We start from the raw sequence: 21,189 nt of genomic DNA on the forward strand, positions 1-21,189 counted from the left end.
GCCCCCCCCCCGGTTTTATTTCTTTTGGGAAGGTGACTTTTGCATTTTTTCAATTGGTATTTCATGTTCGATTTTGGAAAGTCTGGACAGTTTACTTGTATGATTTCCCACATTGTAGTGCTAAGGTGTTTGGTCCTATACTATTCCTCTGGGAGACCTCTTCTCCTCAGTCTCTACGCATCCTGTCTTCAAGATGGGTTTCTTGAGTAGGGAGCATATTTTTTCTTTAAATGTCACTGGTTTTTGCTTCTCTTCTTTTACATCATCATTCGCTTCTGGGCAGATTTCATGAGATCCATTGTGCCCATTATTGTTACTATGCAGGCTATACTTTATGCTCTCAAAATTCCATATGCAAATGAATACAACCCTGAGCTTTTATCCTGTACCCTGCAAATTGGGAAAAATGACAACAGTCAATGTTGGAAGGCTTGGGGAAGGATGGACACATGAATGCATTGTTGATGGAGCTGTGAAATGGTACAGCCATTCCATAAAGCAATTCGGAATGATGCGAATAATGTGACTAAAATTCCCATACCCTTTGAATAAGAGATTCCTTTGCTGACCTTATACCGCAAGGAAGACATGATAAAAAGGAAGACCCTATATTCTCCAAAATCTTTCTAGCAAGGACTTGTGGTGATTACTAACAAGTGGAAGCCAATAGATACCCATGGATGACAGGGAGTGGCTAAACAAATCTTGGTCCATGAATATAATGAAATATTACTGAAATATAAGAAGTGATGTCCCTGATGCATTCAGAGGACCATGGAAAGATCCATGTGATCTGATGCAGAATGATGGAAGCAGAGCCAAGAAAACAACTGCACAGTAAGCACAACCATGGAAAAGGAAACAAAACACCAAAAGTTAAAAGTGAGTGTAACAAAATCACAGAGATCAAGCATGATGCTGAATGAACCGATATGAGAACTCCCCCCCCCCCCGCCCCCCCACCCCCAACCTGGCCCTTTCTAACCAGAGCTCCATGGCTGTTACAGGTTGCACGTATTTTCAGACCTTTTCGAAATTTCAATCAGTTCTGTGGATTATTTTATTCTCTTTAAAAGATTATTGGGCATATCTGATGGTTCTCTGGGATTTCTGGGGAAGGAAAGGTGTATGTAGGATCACTAGGGATGTACCACGAACACACACACACACAAAACAAGGAAAATTTAAACTTTTGAAAGGAAAGAAATGATAAGATATCGTAGGAAAATAAGTGACATGAAAAACGATTAAGGAATAAAAATTTAACAATTTAATATATTATAATTCATACCTATTCTGTTCCACTGATCGACCACTCTATTTCTTAGCCAGTATCAAATTGTTTTTATAATGATTGCTCTATAATATGGTTTGAGATCTGGTACGGCAGGACTACCTTCTTTTGAATTTCCATTGATTAGTTGGGATGGTCATTTTTATTATATTGGCTCGGCTGACCCACGGGAAATTAATATTTGTCCAGTTGTTGAGATCTGACTTTATTTGTCTGAGAAGTATTTTATGGCTGTGTTTCTATAATTCCTGGGTTTGCCTTGACAGGTAGACTCCCAGGTACTTTGTGTTGTATTGGAATTAATTGTTTTTAAAGGTTTGGTAGAATTCTCTTGTGAATCCATCTGGTCCTGGCGATCTTTTCATAGAAAGTTCATTGATCACTTGTTCAATTTCTTTTTCTGAGATGGGGTTATTCAAATATTTTTTCCTCTTCTGTTAATCTGGATTATTTATATTTTGTAGATATTCATCCATTTCATTTAAATTGCACAATGTATTGCGATATAATTGGGCCAAATAGCTCCTCACAATTGTCTTAATTTCCTCTTCATTGATAGTGAATTCACTATTTTCATTTTTTTTTTGCAGGGCATTGAGGGTTACCTAACTTGCCCGAGGTCACACAGATAATAAGTGTCAAGTGTCTGAGCCGAGATTTGAACTCAGGTCCTCCTGAATCAAAGGCTGGTGCTTTATCCACTGTGCCACCTAGCTGCCCCCTATTTTCCTTTTTGATGCTGGTAATTTGCTTTTCTTCTTTGCTTTTGTTAATCAAATGGACAAATTCTTTATCTGTTTTATTTTTCATACAACCAGATTCTATTTTTATTTATTAGTTCAATGGTTTCCTTGCTTACAATCATTACCCTCTCCTTTGATTTTCAGGATTTCCAATTTGGTGTTTAATTAAGGATTTTGAATTTATTCATTTTCAAGGTATTTTAGTTGCATGCCCAAGTCATTGATGTGCTTGTCCTCTCTTGTATTGATATAAGTAATTAGAAATATAAATATGATGTACCATTTACAAAAGACAATGAAAAGTTCTTCTTATAAAATGAAAGAAATTCTATCTCATAGAAAAAACAAGTGATATGGAAAAACACTTAAGGGGGAACATTTAAGAATTACTGGACAACCTAAAAGTCATGTCCTAGAAAAGAGCCTTGATAGAATATTTCAAGGAATCAAACAAGAAAACTTTCGTGACCTCTTAGAACCAGAAAGCAAAGAGGAAATGGAAAGGATCTATAGTTCACCCCCAGAAAGAAACCCCCCAAATGAAAACTCCCAGCAACCTTAGAGCCAGAGTTCCAAGTTTATAGGTCAAAGAAAAAAATATTGCCAGCAGCCTCAAAAGAAAGAATCCAAGTAGCAAAGAACCCCAGTCAGGAATACACAAGATTTTGAGAAATTCTCCTAAAGGAAGCAAAAATAAAGGCTGTCCTATATGTGTTACAGTATTACCCTCCTTAATCACATGCAAGCTTAAGGTCTTTTACCCTTTTTTGTGGAGAATTAAAAGCCAAATTCTGGTGCCTCCTGGGACAACCGTGGTTTGGTGCCAAAAGCTGCTCTGGGAGGTAGAACTGTCCTATGGACAGAAGCTTGGCTTTGAGGGAGTCGTGCCTGTTATGGAATCAGAGGACCTGGGTTCAAATGCTGCCTCTGCTGCTGAGTACCTGTGAGACCCCAGGCAACAACTTCAGCTTGTTAGGCCTCGGTCTCTTCTCGCCTGGCCAGGAGCTGATCAGGGAGCTCACCAGCGTGCCTGGAATGATGTTTGTCCCCTTCCCTGATGCATGTCTCATGGCAGCAGCTTTATCTTTCTTCTTGTGCACACTGTTCTGCAGTCAGCATCTGTATTTCTCTTTCTCTGGCTCGGGCTCTGTCTGCCTCTGTCTGTCTCTGCATCTCGATGTCTGTCTTTGTTTTGTTCTCTGTCTCTCAATATATGCACTTTATAGGCCTGTGTGTACATAGGTGTGCATGGGTGGGTACCTCCTGATATTTTGTAGCTCCTAGTGATTTAGATCTGCACCCAGCTGGCAGTCCAGAACAAAGCTGGGAAGAAGCCCTTCCCCCCTCCTGGCCCAGGGATCCTAATGGAGGCTGGATAAGTAGGTGGCCTGAATGCCAACAACTCAGGATTGCAGGTATCTTTGGCAACAACCAGTTACCATGGCAACCAGCGATTAGAGCTAGCTGCTGCTGCCTTGCTAGAAGAAACTTTTTGCCTCTAGAGACATTGTATTCCAACAAAGGTGGGTGGCTATCTTGACCTGGATTTCTGTGAGAGACCCCCATCCTACTCCCTGCCCTTTGAACAAGCCAGAGACAAGCATCCTGGGGCCCAGGGGTTGGGCTTTTTGTCACAGGGATCTTCAGTGCCTGTTTATGCTTTCACATTTATATTGATTAAATCATTCACCTCATCAGTAATGTGCAGTGACGAAGCCAAAGTAGAAAGCATCAGTCACTCAGACAAAGGCAGGGAATTAAGTTCTGCTGGACTTCCATGGGTTCATTTGTACAAGAGGGCAAGGGAAAAATCCTTTTTGCTTTTAAATTAATTTATTACTAAAAATCACTGGGGGAGGGGGCAGCTAGGTGGCACAGTGGATAAAGCACTGGCACTGGATTCAGGAGGACCTGAGTTCAAATTCAGTCTCAGACACTTGACACTTACTACCTGTGTGACCCTGGGCAAGTCACTCAACCCCCATTGCCCTGCAAAAAAAAATCACTGGGAGGAGGACCTTCCTCCAGGGTCAGGTAGACTACATTTGGACCATATACACCCCAGGTTCTGGAGGAGGTCTGATGGTGGGAGGAAGAGTTTGGTCTTAATTAGCCTTGAAGGATCAAAAATTCTAAGCAACTGTATTAATTGACTTGACCTCCAGTCCACTCCCTGATTGGGACAATCTCTAGCACAAACTGGGGAGCTTAGGCAAATACCCTTCCAGCAAGGATATTCAGTGTTCTGAAGACCCTCCCAGCTCTGTCTGTGTGGTGACAACCCTTCTAGTGGAGCCAGTGGGCAGATAGCCTGAGGTCCCCCTGGAGCAGTGACATTCTGGGTTCCAAGGTCCCTTTTATCTCTGGCATACCGTGATGCTAATCTGATCCTCCCCACTTCTGACATTGTGTGTTCCAGGGTCCCTTCCAGCTCTGACATTCCATCTTCTCTGATCTCTGGGTGCTCCCAGATCTCACATTCTCTCATCTAAGGGTGTCTCCAGCCCTGACATTCTGTGATCTGTTCTCTAAGTGTAACATCACCTGACAATGGTGAGCTCATATTTAAAATGATCTTAGGGATGATATAATGCCCCACCTCAATGCACAAGGCTCCCTCTTCTATAACTTCCAAGAATTTTTAGGTGAGACATTGTGGGTTAAAACAATCCCTAACATTTAGGCAGAGCTTGGACTCTGCTTCATTGACATTTGTATCTACTGTGAGTGAAATTTTCCCCAATCCTTAGATTTAAGTGATTCAACTTCAAACAAATCAGTTCTTTGACTAAAAGAATGTGATTTAATGAGCTTTCCCTATTTCTTTAGTAACTGACATTAATAGTAATGCAACAAATAAGAGGAGAGATTATGTAATATGTTCTTATGGATTATAAACTTGTCCCCTGACCATCAAAGCAAGTCCATTTGTAATACGATGAAATGACCAATGAGGTACTAAGAATAGTATCTCTAAGCTGAAGAAATCAGTCATCATTGGAGATTGTTTGATTTTAGGAATTTGCCACAAATATTGTACATTTGGCTGACTGCCAGCTGTGGTGGGGCACCCCTAAGTTCATGTTCATGATTTTTTTAGATGATGCCCATTTTCAATGCTCATGTTCTGTACTATTTGAAATAGACTCAGAAGATAATCTGGGAGGAGTTCTGTCTAAAATGAGTAGTGTAGGGGGCAGTTAGGTGGCGCAGTAGATAGAGCACTGGTCTTGGATTCAGGAAGACCTGAGTTCAAATCCAGCCTCAGACACTTGACACTTACTAGCTGTATGACCCTGGGCAAGTCACTTAACCCTCATTGCCCTGCCAAAAATAAAAAATAAATAAAATGAGTAGTGTATATGAGCAGTTAAGCCTTGTAGGATATAAATGTCAGTCTCTGGCTCTGCTCTGGGTCTTTGCAAACTCACCCCTGCCAGAGACCGGCTTTATTGTGAGATAGGCCCTCTCTCAATAAACCTATATTTTCTAGAGCTTGGAGACTTCCTTTTTCTTTCCTTCTTCGGACTTAGACATTTTTGTGACACTGCCTCTATTCAACCCCTGAAATCTTAATGTCTGAGGCAAAATTCAGGTTACTAGAAACCCTTGTGCAAATAAAAATCAGATTACTATGTTGTCTTTTTTGTTTGTTTCTTTTCAAGATTCATTTTCTTTTTTTTTAATTTTTAAATTTATTTATTTTTTTCCATTACATGTAAAGATAGTTGTCAACTTTTGTTTATACAAGCTTTCCAATTTCAGATTTTTCTCCCTCCCTCCCCTCCCTCCCCCCTCCCCTGGACAGCAGGTAATCTGATATAGGTTTTATATATATAAAATAACATTAAACATATTTCTGCATTAGTCATGTTATAAGAGAAAAATCAGAGCAATGAGGAAAAACCTCAAAAAAGAAAAACAACAGCACCAAAAACAAAAGAAATAGTATGATTCATTCAGCATCTATACTCCACTGTTCTTTTTTTTTTTCTTGGATTGGGAGATCCTCTTCTATCATGAGTTCCCTGGAGCTCTTCTGTACCATTGCATTGGTGAGAAGAATATAGTCCATCACAGTAGATCAACACTCAATGTTGATGATACTGTGTACAATGTTCTTCTGGTTCTGCTCATCTCACTCATCATCAGCCCACGCAAGACCCTCCAGGTTTCTCTGAACTCCTCCTGCTCATCATTTCTTACAGCACAATAGTATTCCATTGTATTCATATACCTTAACTTGTCCAGCCATTCCCCAACTGATGGGCATCCCCTCAACTTCCAATTCCTTGCCACCACATAAAGAGCAGCTATAAATATTTTTGTACATGTGGGTCCCTTTCCCCTTTCCATGATTTCTTTGGGAAAAAGACCCAAAAGTGGTATAGCTGGGTCAAAAGGTATGCACAGCTTTATCGCGCTTTGGGCATAATTCCAAATTGCTCTCCAGAATGGTTGGATCAGTTCACAGCTCCACCAACAATGCATTAGTGTTCCAATTTTCCCACAGCTTCTCCAACATTTATTATTTTCCTTTTTTGTCATTTTAGCCAGTCTGATAGGTGTCAGGTGGTACCTCAGAGTTGTTTTAATTTGCATCTCTCTAATCATTAGAGATTTAGAGCATTTTTTCATATGGGAATAGATAGCTTTGGTTTCTTCATCAGAAAACTGCCTGTTCATATCCTTGGACCATTTCTCAATAGGGGAATGACTTGGATTCTTATAAATTTGATTGAGTTCTCTATATATTTTAGAGATGAGGCCTTTATCAGAAGTACTGGCCACAAAAATTGTTTCCCAGCTTTCTGCCTCCCTTCTAATTTTGGATGCATTGCTTCTGTTTGTACAAAAATTTTTTAATTTAATGTAATCAAAATCATCCATTTTTCATTTTATAACATACTCTATCTCTTGTTTGGTCATAAACTGTTTTCCTTTCCAAAGATCTGATAGGTAGACTATTCCTTTCTCTCCTAATTTACCTATGGTATCACCTCTTATGTCTAAATCGTGTATCCATTTTGACCTCATTTTAGTATAAGATGTAAGATGTTGGTCTATGCCTAATTTCTGCCATACTACCTTCCAGTTTTCCCAGCAATTTTTGTCAAATACTGAGTTCCTATCCCAGAAGCTGGAGTCTTTGGGTTTATCAAACACTACATAACTAGTGTCATTTACTACTGCATTTCCTGAGCCTAGCCTATTCCATTGATCTACCACTCTATTTTTTAGCCAGTACCAGATAGTTTTGATGACTGCCGCTTTATAGTAAAGCTCCAGGTTTGGTACCGCTAACCCACCTTCCTTTGAATTTTTTTTCATTATTTCCCTGGATATTCTTGATTTTTTGTTTTTCCAGATGAATTTTGTTATTATTTTTTCTAGCTGTATAAAATAATTTTTAGGTAGTCTGATTGGTATGGCACTGAATAAGTAAATTAATTTAGGCAGTATTGTCATTTTTACTATATTAACTCTGCCTATCCATGAGCAATTGATATCTTTCCAATTATTTAGATCTGATTTGATTTGTGTGAAGAGTGTTTGGTAGTTGTGTTCATAGAGTTCCTGGGTTTGTCTTGGCAAGTAGACTCCCAAATATTTTATATTATCTACCGTTACTTTAAATGGAATTTCTCTTTCTATCTCTTGCTGCTGGACTTTGTTGGTCATGTATAGAAATGCTGATGATTTATGTGGATTTATTTTATATCCTGCTACTTTGTTAAAGTTGTTAATTGTTTCAAGTAATTTTTGAGTTGATTCTCTAGGATTCTTTAAGTATAGCATCATATCATCTGCAAAGAGTGATAGTTTTGTTTCCTCCTTGCCTATTCTAATTCCTTTAATTCCTTTCTCTTCTCTGATTGCTAAAACTAACATATCTAAGACAATATTAAATAATAGGGGTGATAATGGACATCCCTGTTTCACCCCTGATCTTATTGGGAAGGCCTCTAATTTATCTCCATTGCATGTAATACTTGCTGATGGCTTTAGGTAGATACTGTTTATTATTTTAAGGAAAGCTCCACCTATTCCTAAACTCTCTAGTGTTTTTATTAGGAATGGGTGCTGTATTTTGTCAAAAGCTTTCTCTGCATCTATTGAGATAATCATATGATTTTGGTTGGTTTTCTTATTGATGTAGTTAATTATGTTTTTTTTTTTTTAGTGAGGCAATTGGGGTTAAGTGACTTGCCCAGGGTCACACAGCTAGTAAGTGTTAAGTGTCTGAGGCCAGATTTGAACTCAGGTACTCCTGACTTCAGGGCTGGTACTCTATCCACTGTGCCACCTAGCTGCCCCGATGTGGTTAATTATGTTAATAGTTTTCCTAATGTTGAACCAGCCCTGCATTCCTGGTATAAATCCCACCTGGTCATAGTGTATTATCCTGGTGATCACTTGCTGTAATCTCCTTGTTAATATCTTATTTAAGATTTTAGCATCAATATTCATTAGGGAAATTGGTCTATAATTTCCTTTCTCAATTTTTGCTTTGCCTGGTTTTGGTATCACCACCATATTTGTGTCATAAAACGAATTTGGTAGAACTCCTTCTTCACCTATTTTTCCAAATAATTTGTATAATATTGGAATTAATTGTTCTTTAAATGTTTGGCAAAATTCACCCGTAAACCCATCTGGCCCTGGGGATTTTTTCTTAGGGAGTTCATTAATGGCTTGTTCAATTTCTTTTTCTAATATGGGTTTATTTAAGGATTTTATTTCCTCTTCAGTTAACCTGGGCAGTTTGTATTTTTGTAAATATTCATCCATTTCATTTAGATTGTCAAATTTATTGGCATACAGTTGGGCAAAATAATTCCTAATTATTGATTTAATTTCCACTTCATTGGTGGTAACATCACCCTTTTCATTTTTGATACTGGTGATTTGGTTTTCGTCTTTCTTTTTTTAAATCAAATTAACCAATATTTTATCTATTTTATTGGTTTTTTCATAAAACCAGCTCTTAGTTTTATTGATTAATTCTATAGTTTTTTTTTGCTTTCAATCTTATTAATTTCTCCTTTAATTTTCAGGATCTCTAGTTTATTATCTAATTGGTGATTTCTAATTTGTTCTTTTTCTAGCTTTTTAAGTTGCATACCCAATTAATTAATCTCCTCTTTCTCTTTTTTATTCATGTAAGCATTTAGAGGTATAAATTTTCCCCTAAGCACTACTTTGGCTGCATCCCAAAGATTTTGGTATGTTGTCCCATTCTTGTCATTCTCTTGCATATAGTTATTGATTGTTTCTATGATTTGTTGTTTGGCCCATTCATTCTTTAGAATGAAATTATTTAGTTTCCAATTGATTTTCATTCTACTTTTCCCTGGCTCTTTCTTACATGTAATTTTTATTGCATCATGATCTGAGGAGGATGCATTTACTATTTCTGCCTTTCTACATTCGACTATGATGTTTTTGTGCCCTAATACATGGTCAATTTTTGAAAATGTGCCATGTACTGCTGAGAAAATGGTATATTCCTTTCTATCCCCATTCAATTTTCTCCAGACATATATCATGTCTACCTTCTAGTAATCTATTCACCTCTTTCACTTCTTTCTTATTTATTTTTTGGCTAGATTTATCTAATTCTGAGAGGGGAAGATTCAGATCCCCCAGTAGTATAGTATTACTGTCTAATTCCTCTTGGAACTCATTTAACTTCTCCTCTAAGAACTTGGATGCTATACCACTTGGTGCATACATATTTAATATTGATATTACTTCATTATTTATAGTACCTTTAAGCAAGATGTAATTTCCTTCCTTATCTCTTTTAATGAGATCTATTTTTGCCTGCACTTTGTCTGAGATAAGGATTGCTACCTCTGCTTTTTTTACTTTAGCTGAAGCATAATATATTCTGCTCCACCCTTTTACCTTTACTCTGTGTGTATCTCTCTGCTTCAAATGTGTTTCTTGTAAACAGCATATTGTAGGATTCTGGTTTTTAATCCACTCTGCAATTCACTTCCGTTTTATAGCAGAGTTAATTCCATTCACATTCACAGTGATTATTACTGACTGTCCATTCCCCTCCATTTTATTTATGTACCTTTTTTTCCATTTGTCCAAGTGAATTTTTTAAGGCATTGTTTTCTTCAATGAGATTATGCACCTTTTTTTCCATTTGTCCAAGTGAATTTTTTAAGGCATTGTTTTCTTCAGTGAGATTATGCTCTTTTTTTTCCATTTGGCCAGTCAATTTTTGTGCTTCCTTTTCCAAGCTGCTGATTCTTTTTTCAAAGTTTTCTTGTTTTGCTTTCATTTCTCTCCCCATTTTTTCTTCTACCTCTATCAATTGATTTTTTTTTTAGTGAGGCAATTGGGGTTAAGTGACTTGCCCAGGGTCACACAGCTAGTAAGTGTTAAGTGCCTGAGGCCAGATTTGAACTCAGGTACTCCTGACTCCAAGGCCGGTGCTCTATCCACTGCACCACCTAGCTGCCCCTCAATTGATTTTTAAAATCTTTTTTGAGCTCTTGCAGGAAGGGTTTTTCTTCTTGAGACCAATTCACCTTCCCTCGTGAGGCTTCACATGTAGGCAATTTGAGGCTATTGTCCTCATCTGAGTTTGTGTTGGCTTCTTCCATGTTGATACAGAAGCTTTCAATGGAGAGGGCTCTTTTTCGCTTCTTACTCATTATTGCAGCTTATTTATTTATTTTTTAAGTTGAGGTCTGCTCTGGGGGCACCAGGGTCCCTGTTTTGGGCTTCTTGTGCAGGGCTATAGGTGCTGTGTGACCGGCTTTTTACTCTGAGGTTCACTCCCCCTGCACTTCCTGTCTAAGAGCGCTGTGTCTGTGTGCCTGGTCGCACCTGTCCTTTTCGTGGCCCTCCAGCTGGCAACTTTCCCTCTCAGCTGGTGCAGGTAGGTTTTTCCACTGTCCTTCTTGGCCACCAGATTTTTGAGCCAGGTTCCATGGGCCTCAGTTGTTCGGCTGTGGTCCACAGCTCCTGCTGGCTTGTCCCAACCCCCTCGGCGCTGGGCTGCTGCCCTGCGCTGGGCCTCCCTTTTGCCCTAGTCAGACCGACCTTTTCCTAAAGTCTTCTAAATTATCTCTGGTTGGAAGACTGTCTCTCTCTGTCTCTTTGCAGGTTCTGTAATTTCAGAATCCATCCAGAGGCTTGATTTAATATTCTTCTTAAAGGAACAGAAGGAGAGCTCAGGCAGCTTGCTGTTTCCTCTCCGCCATCTTCTACTATATTGTCTAAGACTAGATAGGGATTCAGAGGGGAAGCTGGTGAAGGAGCAGACCTCTTCATGGAACATTCCTTAGGCCTCCCTTATGTCGATACACTGCTGACACCAGCCTGGGTCTTCCACTCTGAGATGCTCATAAAGCCAAGGTCCATCTCAGATACTTTCCTTTGCTGCCAGAGCTCAGAGCTACCTTCTCCTTCTGTTGCTGGTTGAACCAGCTCTGCCAGTTCTTGGTTCACTTTGCTCTGACTCTACTCCTTCCTCTCAACTTTCAAACCCTTTCAAGGTTTTCTTCCTTTTCCCTTTTTAGCCTGTTCCTTGCCAAAGATCAGTTGCCACCCTTAATTTGCCCTTCTGATGGAGGAGGCTAAAAAGGGGCTAATAGATAACCTATCAATTGTAGCTAAAAAGGGTTAACAGGTACCCTAAGACTTGGGTTATCAATAGTACCTAAAAGGGTTAACAGAGAACCTAAGGTTTGTGTTCTTACAGTAACCAGCCAAGAGGGGTTGTCCCTATCAACCCTCACCATCAGCAGAGACTGTAACTAGGGACCATTAACCACTCATAGCCATTAATAGTTCTACATGACAGGACACCTAGAAACCAGATCTTAAGTAAAGAGATATCATAAACACAGAGACCCTCTGGGTCTGACAGGTCTAAGCCTGTCTTTATGAAGATGCCCAGAAATGACCAAATGTGTCCTTAATTTTACCTCATGACGTGTAAACCCCCAAAACACACCTTCAAGGAAAAGGTACCCACCTCAGAGGTAGCCTTAGGACCTCAGGAAGTCCAAATTAGGCTCAGACCTCCCATGTACCTCCTTAAGGAGGAGATTAAGATAATGATGAGATACCCTATTTTTTCTCACTGTAAATATAACCATTTTCATCCCCCTTTTCGAGACTCATCTCTCCTTGGGTGATTCTCCCTGTGGTCATCAAAGTATGGTAATAAACTTGGGAAACTGAGTCACTGAGTTAATTCCTTTGGGACACCTCATGACCAATTTGATCAGTTAAATCCATCCCTGTTACTACATCACTCCCTCTTGTCATCCTTCCCTTTCTCTTATCTGTTTTTCCTATTATTTCCCTATTGGATAAGATAGATTTTCATTCCCAACTGAGTATAGGTATATAGTCTTCCCTCTTTGAAAAGATTCCAGTGAATGATGTTCAAGTGATGCCCACTAACTCCCCCCCACACTTCCTCCTTCAGTGTAAAAGCTCTTTCTTGTATGCCACTTTTCTATGAGAAAATGTCCCCCATTCTGTCTCTCCCTTCTCCGAGTGCCTCTCTCTTTCTCATTCCTCCATTTTCTTTCTGAGATTACCCCAACATAATCAACTCACACCCATGGTTTCTGTCTATGTAGAATCCTTCTAATTGCCCTTATAATGATAAAGATCTTATGAGTTACATGTATTATATATTGTGACAAATTATAAATTGAGAGGCATAGTTTCAGGATAATTCAAACATTTTATTCATTAGGCCTGCAAGTTATCAATAAAAGGTTGGTTCTTTTGTTGCCTCAGACTAAAGATGATCTTCGTGGTTGGGTCACAGCTTATATAACCCTGAAACAGTATGTGGTTCATCAAGTAGCAATCAAATCAAAGTGGTTAAGATAGTTGGAGGTGGGCTATCTTAAAATGAAGCACTATACCAGATTGATTATAGCTTTAAGCCATCAATTCAAAGCCCCTTTTTCATGAATGGACTTAGGGACCCTGGGAGGAAGAGCCTTCCTTCAGCTATCTAGACAAGAGGATTTGTCTCCACCCAAGCTGGAGTAGAACACAATGAGCTTCCCTGCCCTAGATGAAATTCCTTGCATGGTTGGCTAGGGACTGGCCAAGAGGAAGAGAGTGACATGCAATATCATCATTAAAGTCTCTCAGTAAAAATTTCGGGGTTTTTAGAATACAGGAGGGAAGTTCTGAATCTTCCCAAGATACCAGTTATTGATAATCATTACTTAGACTATATGGGAGTGTAAACAATTGAACCTCATTGAGTCTCTTTTCTGTTTATACTTTTATGCTTCTCTAGTCTTGTATTTCAGAAAGTTTAAACTTTCTCTATTTTACAAAATGTTCAGTACCCTTGACTACTCAGTTTTTCTCTGTAGTTTATTCTACATTGTAATCCTAGCTCTTTGCCTTCCCTAATATCATATTCCTAGCTCTCTGATCCTTTAAAATGGATGCCACTAACTCATGTGTGATCCTGACTGTTGCTCCATTGTATTTGAATTGTTTTTTCTGGATGCTTATAATATTTTGTTCTTTACCTAGGAGCTCTGGAATATGGGTATAATATTCCTGGGAGTCTTCATTTTGGGATATCTTTCAGGAGGTTATTGATGGATTTTTTCACTTTCTATTTTACCTTCTGTACATAGGATATTAGCACAGTTTTCTCGGATAATTTTCTTGAAATAATGCATAAGGTCTTTCTTTGATCATGTGTTTCTGGTACTTCAGTAACTTAAAGGATCTTTCCTTAAACTATTGTCCAAGTAAATTGTTTTTCTGATGAGATTTTACAGAATTGTTTTCTTTATTTTCAATCTTTCTGATTTTGTTTTATTTCAGGAAGCAAGCCACTCTCCACTGAAATAGGCTGTGCAAGATGGAAGGGCCAATGTTGGGAAGCAATGCCTTGTCATCACTGTACAGAGCTCTACCTATGACAGCACTGTAAGTCTTGGAGACTATGGATTATATGGGTGGAGGGGAATCTGGAAGAAGAAGGGACATAGTTCACTGGTGGTAATTGTTCATTTGTATTAACTTGATGTGAGCTGGTGGCCAGCAGGATGCCATGCCCTAACCTTTCTGCCAATGCTGCTATGCCCCAGCCCTTCTGGAGGGATCTCTGAAGGCCTGTTTCATTCTGAGCTTTATGCCTACTCCCCTCCACCTTCTTTTTTTGTTTTTGTTTTTGTTTTTGCAGGCAATGGGGGTTAAGTGACTTGCCCAGGGTCACACAGCTAGTAAGTGTCAAGTGTCTGAGGCTGGATTTGAACTCAGGTACTCCTGAATCCAGGGCCGGTGCTTTAACCACTGCGCCATCTAGCTGCCCCCCTCTACCTTCTTAATGGTGGTGGTGGTGGTGGTAATGGAGCAGTCCTTTCCAAACTCCCAACTCTGCATGGAAGGCTCCCTGATGTTCTGGGGAGTCCTGGGCCTTGTAATTTGCCCTGCTACTGGCACCCTTAGTAGCTCTGGTCTTTCCACCCACCCAGCAGGTGACCCTTCCTGTGTGCATTGTCATTCCCAGTTGGCCAGAGACCAAGGGTCATTCTCCTATGACCTCATTTGGTGACAGGGTAAACCCAATTAGACTCAAGTTTCCAGAGGACACAGGGACCAAAAGCTCAGCTGCATGTCAGATGAAGAGAGGACCTGGGTCCAAGTTGTACCTACTGGCTTGGCCACTTGACCATAAGCAAATCCTTTAAGCTCCCTGTGTGCCAGACAGCTCCCTAATCCCTGGCTGATTGACAGGAACAGGACTCTCCAAGCGGGAGTGCCCCACACCACTGAAAGCACTGGATGAAACAATCATTCCAGGGAGAGAAGTGCTCTGGCACTGCTTTCATGAGGTTGTGACGAGGGGCATCTCCAATTGTTTATTCTCCTCTCCTCGAAAGTTGGCAGCCTCTCTTTCAAGAGCAAATACACTAGTGCCCTTGATCAATCCCTTCTCCATACGGGAACACATGCTGGGCCCCAGAGACTGTTCCCAGGAGCACCTTGTGCTACCCTTAGGGCCCTTTCTGTAATGTCTTCATGATCTCCTTATTGCAAGATCTCTTTCCTGCCCTTTTCTTCTTAGAGGGACATCAGAATTTTAATGTCTGCAGGCTCAGTGTCCCCAGGGATCTAGAGGCAGCACCAGTGTCTCCCCTCTGGTCGGGGCAGGCTTTTTCTCCATGTCCTTGCTCTCTGGCTCCCTTCCTTTGAGTCATATGTGAAATTAAAATGTCTGAAAACAAATTCATCCTGCCATCCCTGTGGATGTGTCATGTTTGGAAAAGAACAGTAAGACTTGTCTTCCCCTTAAGGGCCATGTATACTGAGTTTTATGTTACTAAGAGTTAATAAATGTTTCACAAATGCTTTTCCGGCCAATTTAGGACCAGTGACTATTATAACACAGTCTTTTGCTGCCATCTCGTGGTTAATGCAAGTATTGAAAAATACTATAGGGTGGTCTTTGGTGACATCTGGTGGCCAAACGGAGAAATTGCAGAATTTAGCCCTTTGGTGCCATCTTGTGGAAATAAGAGATATTGCATTGTAGTTAAAGTTTTTGGCCAGAAGGGAATTATTATACAATTGAGATCCCTGTCTTTTCCCCGATGCAGATGTTACACTCTTAGGCCACCATGTTGTATCCAAGTCTCCAACTCATTTCACACCCTATTTTCACTGAATTTTAGCCCATGTTACAGCTCCTTTCCTGGTTGAGCAGGCTGACTGGACCTAAATAAAATCCTAACTTTAAGAAATGAGAAGAGTAGTCAATTCCTTCAGTGTCACTATGGATTCTGACTAAATCATCAACATCAAAATTATCTGTTAAACTCTCGATAATATCAAAAGTCATCTGATGCAGGATGATACTTCAAAGCAGTGGTGACACCACTGAGCTGAGGTTACTCTCCTTTGTACTTAGGTAAAGATTTAAGGTTGTCCAAAAGTAGTCCAAAAGATTGAGGAGATAGTTACAAAAAAGACACATCTTTATTTTGAAGGAAATTTAGGGAAAACCTATCAACTTTGACAGAGACCTTACCCCTGAGAAATCAGGCACTCAGGTAAATATTTGTTCAGATGTCCAGCACTTGTTATTGTTGAGGTACTCAGTGATGTATGACTTTATGTGATGTCATGAATTTTTAACCGTGGAGTTTTCTTAGTGAATATACTGGAGTGCTCTGCTATTTTCTTCTCCAGTGTGTTCTCATTTTACAGATGAGGAACTGAATCAAATAAGGGTCAAGTGACTTGCCCAGGGTCACATATCTAATAAGTATCTCAGGCCAGAATTGATCTCAGATCTTTCTGGCTCCAAGTCCACTACTCTATCCAGTGGGCCACCTAACTACCCTGCCAGAGATACTAAAAACAAACCAACCAACCAAACACACTAGGTGTATACAAAATCAGAGTGTGAGGCTGCACCTGTAGACATTGCCCTCTGTAGTAGGGCTGGGAGACCAATCTGGCTTTTCTACTTCCAGTCCTCCTCTTTTTGCTGAGAGAAGGGATTCTTCCCTATTATGTTGATCACCCATTATTAAATTAGGATTAAGGCTGCTTCTCTCCATTTCCTCATTCATGAAGCAGCTCCTGTAAATCAGTCAATCTCTGAAGGACATTACTGATAAATAAATTTTCCAAATCCTCGGGGAACATGCTCCTTGATCCTAGGTGGGACCCTTATTTGAATTTAGAGCAATCTATTCTAGGTGGATTCCAGCCCTAAAGCCCTTGCAGGCCTGCATTGTGGTTTAAGGTAACCTTGCCAACCAGAGTGGTCTGGGGAGAGACGGATTCCTTTGTCCAGGTTCCTGGAGGTGGCTGAATCTCATAATCAAGCCAAGGTCGCAGCAGGAGGAGTCGAAGACTTTCAACCCACCTCTTCATTGGTATCCTCACCTCCGCATTAATTATTCACCACTCAGGGTTGATTTTCATCTTTCGGGGCACCTCCTTTGCCCATGTTATTTAAGCATTCAGTGATCTCCATGGTTTGGTCTTTGGTTACGGAGAGGGACCTTGGATCATCCATTTATTGATTATCAGCTAGTCTAATTAATAAACTGATTATTAGCTATCCCGAAACCACGTCTCTCAGGCTGCTCAATCGTCTCATTGCCCCTGAATGATGTTCTCCATCCCTCTCAAGTGATACACTCCATTCTGAACAAAGCCACCTTTCTCCTTGCAAACATTACCAACATTCTCAGATGTATGGTGTATATCTGTGGCCTTGGTTCTCCCTCTCTCCAGTCATTCTTTAAGGCCGTCAGTGGGTCCACAGGATCATAGGGCTCTAGATCGAGAGATAGGAGGGACCTCAAATACCATCCAGAGCAATCTCTCCATTTTACAGAGAAGATTTGCTCAAAGTCATACACGAGATTTTAGATTGAGAGCTCCAAGGGCAATCAGGGGTTATCTATCCAACCTACTCAATTTATAGATGAGGACACTGAGGCCCAGAGAGAAATGTCTTGGTTAAGGTAACACATAGATATATAGAACTGGTCCTGAAAGGGATTCCAGGGGCTTTGTAGTGAAACCTTCTCATTTTACTAATCTCGGAATGGAAGCTCAGAGGCCTTAAGTGACTTGCTCAGGCTTACACAAGGCCATCACTGCCAGTTCCAGGATTTGAGCCCAGGGCTCTTTGACCCCAAATCCAGGCTCCTTTCATGCTACCCCCAAAATGCCCCACTTCCTCTTTCTGTGTCCAGGTAAAGAGTGTTGTTGCCATCAAGCAATGTCTAACTTGGTGACTTCAAGCTCAGTGAAAGTGGGAAGGAGAACAAAGTTCAGGGAGGCAGGCTGGGACAACGCTTTCCAGAGAGTGCTGTTGATTTAATCCTCACCTTACCTCTGTCTCATTCTCTACCTTCTCCTCTCCACAGAGCCTAGCCTTGTCCTGTACAGGCACAAAGGGCTCAACGAAGCGGGTTTTTCTAGAGTGAACTGACTTAAAAGCCAATGGACAAGGAACTGATAACTCAGATTTTCTGTGGGCATCATCCACTCGGTGTTTACTCGAATCTAGAAAGTAGAACAAGTACTGTGTTGAAGTCCAGATCAGCTCTTTTCTAATCATAGCAGATTCACTGTCAGTGGCTCTTTGGTCTTCTGAGACTGGTCACCTGGCAGCAAAGGGCAGCGGCATTATGTGATCCATTATTCTGTATCTATATCACAGTGGCTGTAGAAAGAAGGAGCTTTTCTGGGAAGTGATCACCCCAGACCCAGGTTTTGTACACATTCTGTATTTTTCCTCTTTGACACCAATACTTGATGCACTGATGCCTATGGGAATCCTCAGATATGTGGGGCTGGGTGAGAAGGAGATGTTGCATCCCCATCAGACTCTGGTAGGCAGAATGGTTTCCAGAGAACCACAGGCTAGTAGTGCTACCATGTCACTGCAGGCCCCTCTGATGCCTAAGTGAGTATTACTGGATTCACTTCTTTCCATGATAGGATGCCTGCAGGGGATTTATATCATCTTTGGTGCCAAAATGATCATTTTTATATCTGTTCCTGTCTCATAATGTACGCTGCGGCATCAGTCTTTTCAAAGCTCTCAGATCAGCCTGAGGCAAACCTGGGGTAAAGAAAGTGACACGTTCAGGAGAGAGTATTATGTAGACAGGAAGCCAAAGAATTCCGTTCAGGCCAATAAGGATTTAGTGAGTGCTTAGTCATGGAACCTTTCCATTTAGGGGAAGTTTTTTTTCCTTTAACACCCCAAAACCCAAACTGTTCCTTGTACCTTTACTCTTAGAACTTGTAGAGAGATAAGAGCATCCTAGTGAGATGAGAGAAGAGAAAGCAGCAGGACCTAGTAGCTACAGCCCTGAATTTTAAGTAGGAAAGCCCAATTGGGGTTAAGTGACTTGCCCAGGGTCACACACCTAGTAAGTGTTAAGTGTCTGAGGCCGGATTTGAACTCAGGTCCTCCTGACTCCAGGGCCGGTGCTCTATCCACTGTGCCATCTAGCTGCCCCTTGTAACATCGATTTTTAAAACTTTGTGTTCTGAATTCTCTTCCTCCCTCTCTCCTCCCCCCCCCTTAAGAACACAAGCAATTCAATGTGAGTTATACACACATGGTCATGCAAAACATTACCACCTTAGGCAGGTTGTGAAAGAAAAGACAAAAAAAAAACTTAAGAAAAAGGACCAAAAAATTATGCTTCAATCTGTATTCAGACACCATCGGTTCTTTCTCTGGAGATGGACTGCATTTTTCATAAGTCCTTCAGAGTTGTCTTGGATCATTGTATTGCTGAAAATAGCTAAGTCATTCACAGCTGATCATCTTCCAATATTGCTGTTATGTTGTATACAGTACATGTCACTTTGCCTCACCTCATGGAAGTCTTTCCAGGTTTTTCTGATAGCATCCTGCTCATCATTTCTTATAGCACAATAGTGTTCCATCATCATCTCATCCCACAATTTGTTCAGCCATTTTCCAATTGACGGGCATCTCCTCAATTTCGAATTCAACTTTTTGGATACTGACCTAGTAGTGCTATTACTAGGTCAAAGAGTATGCATGCCATTATAGCCCTTTGGCCATAGTTCCAATTTGCTCTAAGGAATGTTTGAATCAGTTTACAACTTCACCAAGAGTGCATTAATGTCTCTTTTTCCCCATATCCTCTACAAAATTTATCATTTCCCTCTGCTTTCCTATTATGCAATCCAATACATATGAAGTAGTACCCCGGAATTGTTTTGAGCTGCATCTCTCCAATCAGTAGTGAGTTAGAACATTTTTTTTTTATATGCCTATAGGGCGTTTTGATTATTTCATCTGAAAACTTCATATCATTTGATCATCTATCAAATTGAGAATGGCTCTTATTTTAACAAATTTGACTCAGTTCTCCATATGTTTGAGAAATGAGGCCTGTTAGACAAAGTCACTTAAAGTTGCTTTTCACAGTTACTATTGCTAACTGCATTTCCCTCCATCCTATTCCCTCCCCATGATATTTACTCTATTTTCTATCTTCTTTCACCATGTTCCTCTTTAACTGCCCCCTCCCCCAATTTGCCCTCCCTTCTATGACATCCCCCTCCCCCATCCCCTTCCCCTCCAACTTTCCTGCAGGGTAAGATAGATTACTATACCCAACTGAATGTGAATGTCATTCCTTCTTTGAGCCCATTCTGATGAGAGCAAGGTTCACTCACTCTCCAGCACCATCCCCTTCACTGTATAAGCTTTTTCTTGTTCTTTTATATGAGATACTTTATTCCTTTCCACCTCTCCCTTTCCTTTTCTCCCAGTGCATTCCTCTCACCCCTTAATTTTATTATTATTATTATTTTAAAGATATCATCCCTTCATATTTCAACTCACACTTGTGGCCTGTCTACATCTTCTCTATGCAGGTGCCCTAATAATGAGAAAGTTCTTATGAGTTACAAGTATCGTCTTCCCATGTAGGAATGTCCACAGTTTAACCTTGTAATATCCCTTATGATTTCTTTTCCCTGTTTACCTTTTGATGTTTCTCTAGGGCCTCGTGTTTGAAAGTCAGACTTTCTATTCAGTTCAGGGCTTGTCATCAAGAATGCCTGAAAGTCCTCTCTTTCATTGAATTCCCATTTTTTTTCCCCTGAAGGACTCTATTCAGTTTTTCTGGGTAGGTGATTCTTGGTTGTAATCCCAGTTCCTTTGCCCTCTGGAATATCATATTCTAAGCCCTCCAATCCTTTATTGTAGAAGCTGCTAGGTCTTGTGTTATCCTGACTGTGGCTCCACAATATTTGAATTTTTTCTTTCTGGATGCTTGCAATATTTTCTCCTTGACCTGGGAGCTCTGGAAGGGGATGCTACTTTTATAAGAGAATTTACAGAAAGAGTGTTCCCTGCCTTTAAAGTATCTGCTAATTGTATCCAAAACTGTTTTCTCCATCCCAGGGGAGTTGGCTTGTTGGCCAACCATCCGGGTAATGGGTTGAAATCCTGTTTTTTGACTCTTCCCTCAGAAACCATAAGCATCAGGTTCGATATTCCTCTGGTGGGAGGGTGGCAGTTGGGGGGAAAGTGTAGCTGAACATCCTGGACGGAGCTAATAGGGAAACCTTGCATCTGTTCATCAGGTATTCCTAGGCCATAAACCC

The 21,189-nt window shown here is 40.5% G+C and overlaps 1 long non-coding RNA gene across 1 annotated transcript in view; it reads left to right on the forward strand.

The window, feature by feature from the left end:
• LOC122733798 overlaps positions 1-21,189 on the forward strand; it is a 111,419-nt gene that overhangs the window by 63,246 nt on the left and 26,984 nt on the right. The window contains exon 4 of the long non-coding RNA XR_006353960.1: positions 13,882-13,986. This is a non-coding gene — a long non-coding RNA (uncharacterized LOC122733798). The remainder of the gene's footprint in view (positions 1-13,881; positions 13,987-21,189) is intronic.

Source organism: Dromiciops gliroides, chromosome X (assembly GCF_019393635.1).
Source record: "Dromiciops gliroides isolate mDroGli1 chromosome X, mDroGli1.pri, whole genome shotgun sequence".
NCBI classification, from domain to species: Eukaryota; Metazoa; Chordata; class Mammalia; order Microbiotheria; family Microbiotheriidae; genus Dromiciops; species Dromiciops gliroides.